Source organism: Rosa chinensis, chromosome 5, assembly GCF_002994745.2.
Source record: "Rosa chinensis cultivar Old Blush chromosome 5, RchiOBHm-V2, whole genome shotgun sequence".
NCBI classification, from domain to species: domain Eukaryota; kingdom Viridiplantae; phylum Streptophyta; class Magnoliopsida; order Rosales; family Rosaceae; genus Rosa; species Rosa chinensis.
In genome coordinates, this window is record NC_037092.1 from 55286381 (window position 1) to 55294917 (window position 8537).

Genomic DNA, 8537 nt, shown 5'->3' on the forward strand with positions numbered 1-8537 from the left:
CATTCAAAGGAGATATCTTCAGCCCGCCTGTGTTGCCTACAATGGCCAGCCAAATTCAAGCATTCCATGGATGAAGGCCATGTCACTAGAATACATCAAGAAGATCATCTCTGAAGACACCAAGAATACCTTCCTGGCAACAGGAGAAAAAACAATTATCACTGCCTACGACCATCCTGACGTAGTCAGCAGTGACCTTTTCCTATCTCTCACAAGAAAGGAGCTAGACTTGACACTGGCATGCTTACAGTGGGTTGAAAAGCTTGAAACAAACAACCACTACAAGATGTATGTTGATATAGATGTAGAAGACAATGCCACAACTGCTCGTATGGCCCAGGCAGACAATGACTCGTTTGTCTTCGGTCATAATTCAGAAACAGACAAGAACATGTGAAGCAGCAGGTGTAGAAAGCACCGAAAGTACTTTTGGAACTTTCCCAAAAGCTACTTTTGCTTTTCAAAAAGGAAAGGTGAAAAACATTTCACCTAGAAGAATCTGCTTTTCCCCGTCCGACCTCCATCAGCAGGAGCACTCAGGAAAGCAGGAAATCACGGAGTCGTTCTGTACATTTAGTTGTTTTGAATTCCAGTTTGGAGTCCGCTCTCTATATAAGGAGCTTTAGTTTCAGTTGTTAAGCATTCGAAAAAACTTCCATATCAGTTCTAGATAATATTCTCTCAAGAAGTAAGAAAGCCATAGTAGCAGTTTGTTCTTTCCTTCCCGTCTAGTGTGAAGGAGTGTGCTTTCATTACAAGTAAGTAACTGTAATCATTCTTATGGATAGCTAAACAGCTTCTTAGCTGCTTACCTGAGAATGAGGCTCTGAATTTTAGTCTGTAAATTATGTTTGAATAAATAATTTCAGATTACTCATCCACCTTGTCAATTATGTTTTAAATTTTAGTTTGATATTTTAAAAGGTTTATATCTGTTTCTACCTCTATTCCTGTACTATTTTTAGGCTTGAACTTTCTGTTTCTTAGAAAAAATTGCGTCAGCTTAAGATAGAAACAAGCAGTAGTGATTCCGCCTGTTAAAGTAACCGCTAGGCAGGGCGCCGTTAGGTGAAAAACTTGGGCATGTTGAAGGCTAGTTTTGTTTTTTTCAAGAGTTTGAACAGGTTTTCCTAAGGAAAAGCAAAGGTTAAACCCAAAAAGTCAGCATAGGACATATTAGGCACTAGTTTAGAAAAGACTATCCCTAGAGGTCTTTTCCCCTAAGATTTGTGTAAATGGGCACAATACAAAGTTGTTGGTGCAAGTGGGCAAAATACATGTGATTTCTGGGTAAACAGGAATTAACCCTAAAATCTATTTTGAAAAGATTTTAAATTAATTTTAGATACCACATGTCATTATATCTTTAAATATATATATATATATATACAGATCCTATCCAGAGCGGAGTTCCGCTTTGAAATTACGGAGTGAACTTCGAGTTTTAGGTCGCTTTTAAGTCGCATATTCACATCTCGACCGTTCAGTTTTTAGGTACTAGTGTATAGATGGTCTCTGCAAATTTTCAGCCAAATTGATGACCGTTAAGGCATTGATAACTGCCTTAAAGCTAGTACGGTTCAGGTTGGACAGATTCAGTTCGTTGATTGGTTTAAGCGAGTTAGATACCTTAACGATCATCAATTTGGCTGAAAATTTGCAGAGACGATCTATACACTAGTACCTAAAAACCGAACGGTCGAGATGTGGATATGCGACCTAAAAGTGACTCAAAACTCGAAGTTCACTCCGTAATTTCAAAGCGGACATCCACTATGGATAAAATCTGTATATATATATATATATATATTAGACTTTGAATAAATTGTTGGCCTATCGACACATGTCACGTGTCAAAGCTTCAATTATTATTATTGACAAAATATCTCAAATATTTTATATCATTTGTCAATCTCAAAATTTGCTGTGGAAAATAAGAAATAAAGAAAGAGATTTGAAGCTTAGGAAAAAAAATTTGTGTGAGAAATGAAGAATAAATACCGGGATACTTACTGTGTTAAATAGGGTAATTTTTATAAAAATTGTCAGTTACTTTTTTTTTAATATATAATTGTCAGTTATGTTTTTTCTTTTTAACGTTAGGTTGAATTTTCAAAAAAAAAAAAAAGCAACAATAAGAATATGAAAATATATAAATGAATTAGCTGCAGGTGGTGGACCCTACTCATTGGTTTGATAATTGTTTAGGCAAAGATTGCCTCTCTAATTGGTTGGGCAAGTGGGACCCATACCCAATCTTTGATTACCATTGATGCATCACACTTTCTCTCCTATCTACCAAAAGGCAGTCTATTAATAATCTAAAAGTGTCAGGACCCACCCCGGAATTACCCTCCTAACTCCCAGGTGGACCTGCGGGACCCACTTTTCGAGAAAATTCGACAGAATCTCCCCTAAAAATGGGCAACCCTAAACCTGCTGAAAACACTCCTCAAAATAATTTAAGTTCTACGCTTGAAGCCGCCCTGCTTCCTAGCAACAATCCAAAAATTCTCCAAATAAAAAACATCGAACTTCACAACCAAAACATCTTAAACAAATACAACCCCGTAACTCAATCGTTCAACAATCTCCCAAAATAAACCACTCTCTTACACACATAATTATACAAATGTATAAATCCACTCTCAACAAGTATTCAGAGCAATCTAAGGAACAGACTCGGAATATAATACAATAAGTAGGTTAATCAATAACCTACTGAGAATGGATGACAAAGGTGGTACTAGCCTCCGCTCCTATGCCGGTCCACAGTACTGTGATCTGGGCAATTTAAACCAAAGGGCCCAGGGGGAAAGTACATAAAAACGTTAGAGTGAGTGGACAAAATAAATAAGTATCAATAAAGATAAATTTATACTTTCCCACAAGTTTACAATATAAAGTCTCGATGCATGCAACGTTTATAAAACGTATTTCTTTAAGTTCACAACTCGTGCAAAACATTCCAGCCCCGCTGGATAAAATAAACCGGACTAGCCCCGCTAGTCAAATCATAATAAAAGATGGGGAAAAACTTTCACCATACGAAAGAAGGGAGCCTTATTGGCTCGGGTCGGAGTGTCCCACACTCTTGAGCATCCCATGCTCTCCTCTACTCACCTACGAACACATAGTAAGTAGGGAGGAGTAATAATAGGCTAGCCAGTAATATAATATATAAATAACGACCCTAGGTATGGCGGTTTAAAAAAAACCGTTAAATCCTTAAAGCTTCCCCAAGTCCCACGTATAAAGGACATACGGGTACGATTCCCAACCGTACTCTGATTTTCGTAAAAAGCCGTATAAATTAACAGCGTGTCCCACACGCTAAAGAAATAAATAAATCATCAATGAGGCATTCCCAATGCCAAAATCGTAATCAATAAATAAACATGGAGATTTATTCCAACCAAACTCCATTTAAAAAAAAATAAAGTCTCAAATATAAATTCGAATCCGAGCATAATAACTTTATAACCAAATTCTCAACCGATATAAATCATAATCACTTCATGGAAAATAATATTTAGAAGTAACTCCATAAGATAAATCATAATTATCTTTATATGCTCGGAAAAATACGTTAATAAAATAAAACAGGCTTTAATAAATAAATGCATGCATCACTTATTTAAAACAAACGTCCACTCACAAAGTACGGCTAAGCTTGCCGTCGATCCAAACCCTCCTCAAGGAAATCCTCCTCACGTCCTGTACAATATAACGTTCGTAACTTTAATTTCGGGATGGAAAACTAAATTGGATTAATTAAAATCAACCCTAATATCAACTTTAATTGCCCAATTTCTCCCAATCTTCTTCAATAATATTATCTCCTTAATATATAGGCTCAAAGGCCAAACCGAGGAAATCCGATGGATGGATTCCTCATAATTCGTTTAATAATTTCTCCATTCTTTGAATAAACACCAATATTCATATCCAATTCACCTCCAAATCCATTTCCAAGCTTCGATTAATCAACTAGACGTAAAAAGGATTAATTACAGTAACAACAAGTCGAAATTTCCGGCCAAAACGCCAACTCACGCGCCACCTACAGTGGCGGTGCGTGGGTTTCACGTGCCGGTGCCAACCTCCACCTCCGGTCACCAAATTTCAGGTGCAACACCTACTCAACACACTGATTCCACTTCATAACTACAACATTTACAAATAACAACTACAAACAGTCGAAATCGATCCAAGAACACAAACCCAGAAAATTCAAGAACCCTAATTCGATCCGGCCTCTACACTTCAAATCGTGTTACAAGACCATAGGGGAAATAATCAGTGGTAAAAACCAAACCTTCGACGAAGAAATGGGGGCCGGAGGTGGCCGGAATCGTCGGGAATCGGCAAAAGTCCCAAACTGCAGCCGGAGTGGTTTTGGCTTCGATCCGTGGTTTTCCGGCCAAATCGTGGAAAATCAAGGCTGCTGGGGTGCTCGGAGGGAGGTGGCGCTCCTCTGGTGACCGGTGGCACGCCGGTTGGTGGCCGGAATCGCCGGAATTTGATGGAAGAAGAAAAATGGCCGAACCGGAGGAAGAGAGATCGGGGGAGAGGAGAGAGAAAGAGTTGGGGTGGTTTCCGGAAATGGAAACCTACCCGGGTAAATTTCCTTTTTTATCAAAAGTTACCATGAACAGTAACTTTACAATTTTGGCCATAACTCTCGCATACGAAGTCCGATTTTTACGAACCACATATGCACGCGCTCGGTTTAACGTCCCCTACAACTTTCATGAAGAACATTTTCTCAAATTTTGACCCGAATAAAAAGTCAACTTTTAGGGCCACTAAAAGTACTAAACCGAAAGTAAAAGTGAAAGTAAAGGTCGTTTACCGTCCAAATGACTAGTAAACACGTGGATTTAGGTTCGGGACGTTACAAAAAGCTTATTGTTGCATATGTTTTAAGTCGCAGAAAGGCAAATGGATCATCAACCGCTATCAAACTCAATTACCAATAACCTAACTTTATATGTCACAATCATGACAGGGAGAAAAAGTCTTATGTCATAAATAAAATGTGTCAGCATAAGAAAAGAAACTGAACTAAGTTTCTTAGGTACTAGAGGAGAGAATTCATGCTCCCTAAAAATAATTTTGGACCAATCTAGTGATATTTCATAACAATATCAATGGTTTTTCTCCAATTCGTTGCTTGAAAAATGAGAAAACACAAGAGTATTGTATCAATTAATTTTTTCTTTTAGGTGAAATTTCAATATTATTCATAGACTCTAACAACACATAATGACAAAAAGTGTCACTACGTACCTATGTAATTGCACCAATTATCTATTTACAGTATATGTAATTACAGCTGAGGAGAACTCATGGTAATCTAGCAAGGAACATAATTCTCAGGGTTTTAGGCCTAGCATAATATATATATATATATATTTATATACTATGCCTTACTTAGTTCACATACTAACTTATTTAGAAGACTTGTTCCTTACATTTGGGGATTTTTCACCTTCTTTTTTTCTTCTTTTTTTGAGAAGGGAAATTCACATGTTGGCTTAGAGCAACTCCAACCTATTTTTCAAATGGCCTGATGGAGGCTCAACGAGTAGTTCTGGCAGATGAACTCATGTTCAACAAATCTGCCAAATCTACGTGGATTTAACATACCACCCAAGTCTATCAAATTAAGCAAATGGAAAAAGTAAGTCTTTAACCATTCACTCATCTCTGATCTCTCTCTTCAGCACATCCTCCTTCAACTAAATCACAAAATCATGATCAGAAGTGAGAGAAAGTGTTTTACTTCCTACAAAAAGTCCTCGGTCTGGCTTGGCATCAACAAAATTTGGCCTACTTTAGTTTTCAAGTTGAGATGGTTAGTTGGTTCAGGAAGACACATTAACTTCTAGAAAAATAATTGATTTGGCCAAACTTTAATTTCTCAACTTCAACTCCCACATTCTCTAGCCTCCTCTCTTCACTCCAAAATTACGGACTACCTTGTCGATGGTCACTGGAACCTGTCAGCTAATTTTGCCTTTTCTTATCCTGAAATCACTTTCGAAATTGTACAAATCCCTATCATCAAGGAGCTAATTGATGATTTAGTTGTATGGGAGGAATCCTCTTCAGGTGTTCTTTGTTCAAAAGATGCCTACAACTTTCGTTCTCCCCATGGGGTGGTAAGGAAGTGGAGCAAAGCATATCTGGCACATGGCGATTCAACCTCGAAAGACTCTCACTACTTGGAAGGCCACTATGGATGGCCTTCTAACTGATGACTTGCTTCAACGAAGGGGCGTGTCATGGTGCTCTCGTTGATCTTTCTGTCAAACAAGCTACGATTCAGTTAATCACATATTCCTGGATTACAGGATTGCTAGGGGCATTTGGGGTTAGCTTGCTTCTCTTTTTTATTATCAACGCGTAACCTAATTTTGTGAATGTGGAGGGAATATTTCTTAATGATATGGTGGCTTCTTTCATTACTCGACTTATGTGGTCCATTGTTTCTTGTAATGTCATCTGGATTTTGTGGTTTTGCCGAAATGATGTCAAGTACGAGAATTTCATTTTTCATGAAAGCAGTTTCAAGCAGTGGTCAGTTTCTTGCATTAGAGAGTCTGCTACCCTTGTGTTTACTTCAATCTCTACCCAATGCTCTATAAAGCCAGTTTTTCTTCTGCTTGGTGTTTCTCCCTTAAGGGTTGTTGCTTTGAATTACATTCAAGTGAGTTGGTCCCCTCTTCCTCCTCTCTGGGTTAAAGTGAACACTTATGGTTTTTTCCATAACTATGATCAAGCTAGCTACGACGATGTTTTCATAAACGAGGAAGGAGTCAAAGATAACAAGGTTGAGAGAATGAATTGTTTGATCTTTTATTAAACCCATTATGTGGTGTATATAAACAGATTACAATCGTACTACAACTATTGTGTACTACTGTACTACACTACATATACAAAGTAAGTACTTACAACAATATATTCCCTTGTAATCTATTCCTAATAGGAAACTATGACTCACGCTGACACTCCCCCTCAAGTTGGATCATATACATCAATCATGCCCAACTTGCTTAGTGAGTCATAAAACGCCTTCCTAGAAACCCATTTGGTAAGTATATCTGCAAGTTGCTCTTCAGTTGGAACAAAAAGAAAGCTAATAATTTTGGCATCTAGCTTCTCCTTTATAAAGTGACGATCAACCTCCACATGCTTAGTACGATCATGCTGCACTGGATTATGTGATATGTCAATAGTTGCCTTGTTGTCACAATACAAATGCATGGTACTTTTGGGTTTGAAACCCATATCACGTAACAGATTTCTCAGCCACATCAATTCACACACTCCGTGAGCCATACCTCTATACTAGGCCTCAGCACTAGAATGTGCCCCAACTTTCTATTTCTTACTCTTCCATGTAACCAAATTACCTCCCACAAAGATAAAGTAACTTGATGTCGATCTCCTGTCTGTAATATTTCCAGCCCAATCTGCATCTGTGAAGCCACAAACCTTAAAAATGTGATTATGTTTAGAAAACAGCACTCCCCTTCCTGGAGCTGACTTCAAGTACTTCAAAATTCTCATAACAGCATCCATGTAACTCTCCTTCGGGTTATGCATGAACTGACTCACCACACTTACTGCATATGCAACAGCTGGTCTAGAATGAACCAAATAAATCAAGCTCCCAACCAACCTCTGATAGCAAGCTCGATCAGTAGGTACCTGATCTGGATACTCAGCTAAACAATGGTTCTGCTCAATAGGAGTATCAACAGGTCTGCAATCCAATAAACCTGTCTCTGTCAACAAGTCAAGAACATACTTCCCCTGGCACAGATAGATTCCTTCTCTCCCCCTGGCTACTTCAATTCCTAATAAGTACTTAAGTTCACCCAAGTCCTTCATCTCAAACTCAGAGGCTAGATGTCTTTGCAGTCTATCCATCTCAACAGTATCATTGCCAGTAATTTCCATATCATCCACATAAACAATTAGAGCTGTTACCTTCTCTTGTTGATGTTTGAGGAATAAGGTATGGTATGAGTTGCTCTGCCTGTAACCAACCTTCCGCATGAACTGTGAAAATCTTCCAAACAAGCACGAGGTGACTGTTTGAGACCATACAGAGATTTTCTCAATCTGCATACAAAATCACCAAGAGAAGCAACTACATACCCAGGTGGGAGGCTCATGTACACTTCCTCGGCTAACTCTCCATAAAGAAATGCATTCTTGACATCAAACTGTCGGAGTGGCCAGTTTAAACTAGCAGCAAATGAGAGCAGAACTCGAATAGTGTTCATCTTGGCAACAGGAGCAAATGTTTCATTGTAGTCTATACCATACGTCTGAGTAAACCCCTTTGCTATAAGACATGCTTTATATCGATTTACTGACCCATCTGCATTATGCTTCACGGTAAACACCCAATGACAACCTACAGCCTTCTTGCCTTATGGTGGAGGCACAAGTTGCCAAGTATTGTTATTCTGCAACGCCTCCATCTCTTCATCCATTGCCTTCCTCCACTTTGGATC

At 38.5% G+C, this 8537-nt stretch overlaps 1 long non-coding RNA gene across 1 annotated transcript; it reads right to left on the reverse strand.

Annotated features, from left to right (window-relative positions):
• Positions 1 to 2535: 2535 nt before the first annotated feature.
• Positions 2536 to 3718, reverse strand: LOC112168236. The gene is made up of 2 exons (XR_002924163.2): positions 3659 to 3718; positions 2536 to 2784 (listed from the first exon to the last, which is right to left on the reverse strand). It is a non-coding gene; the product is annotated as an uncharacterized LOC112168236 (long non-coding RNA).
• Between the last annotated feature and the right edge of the window lie 4819 nt (positions 3719 to 8537).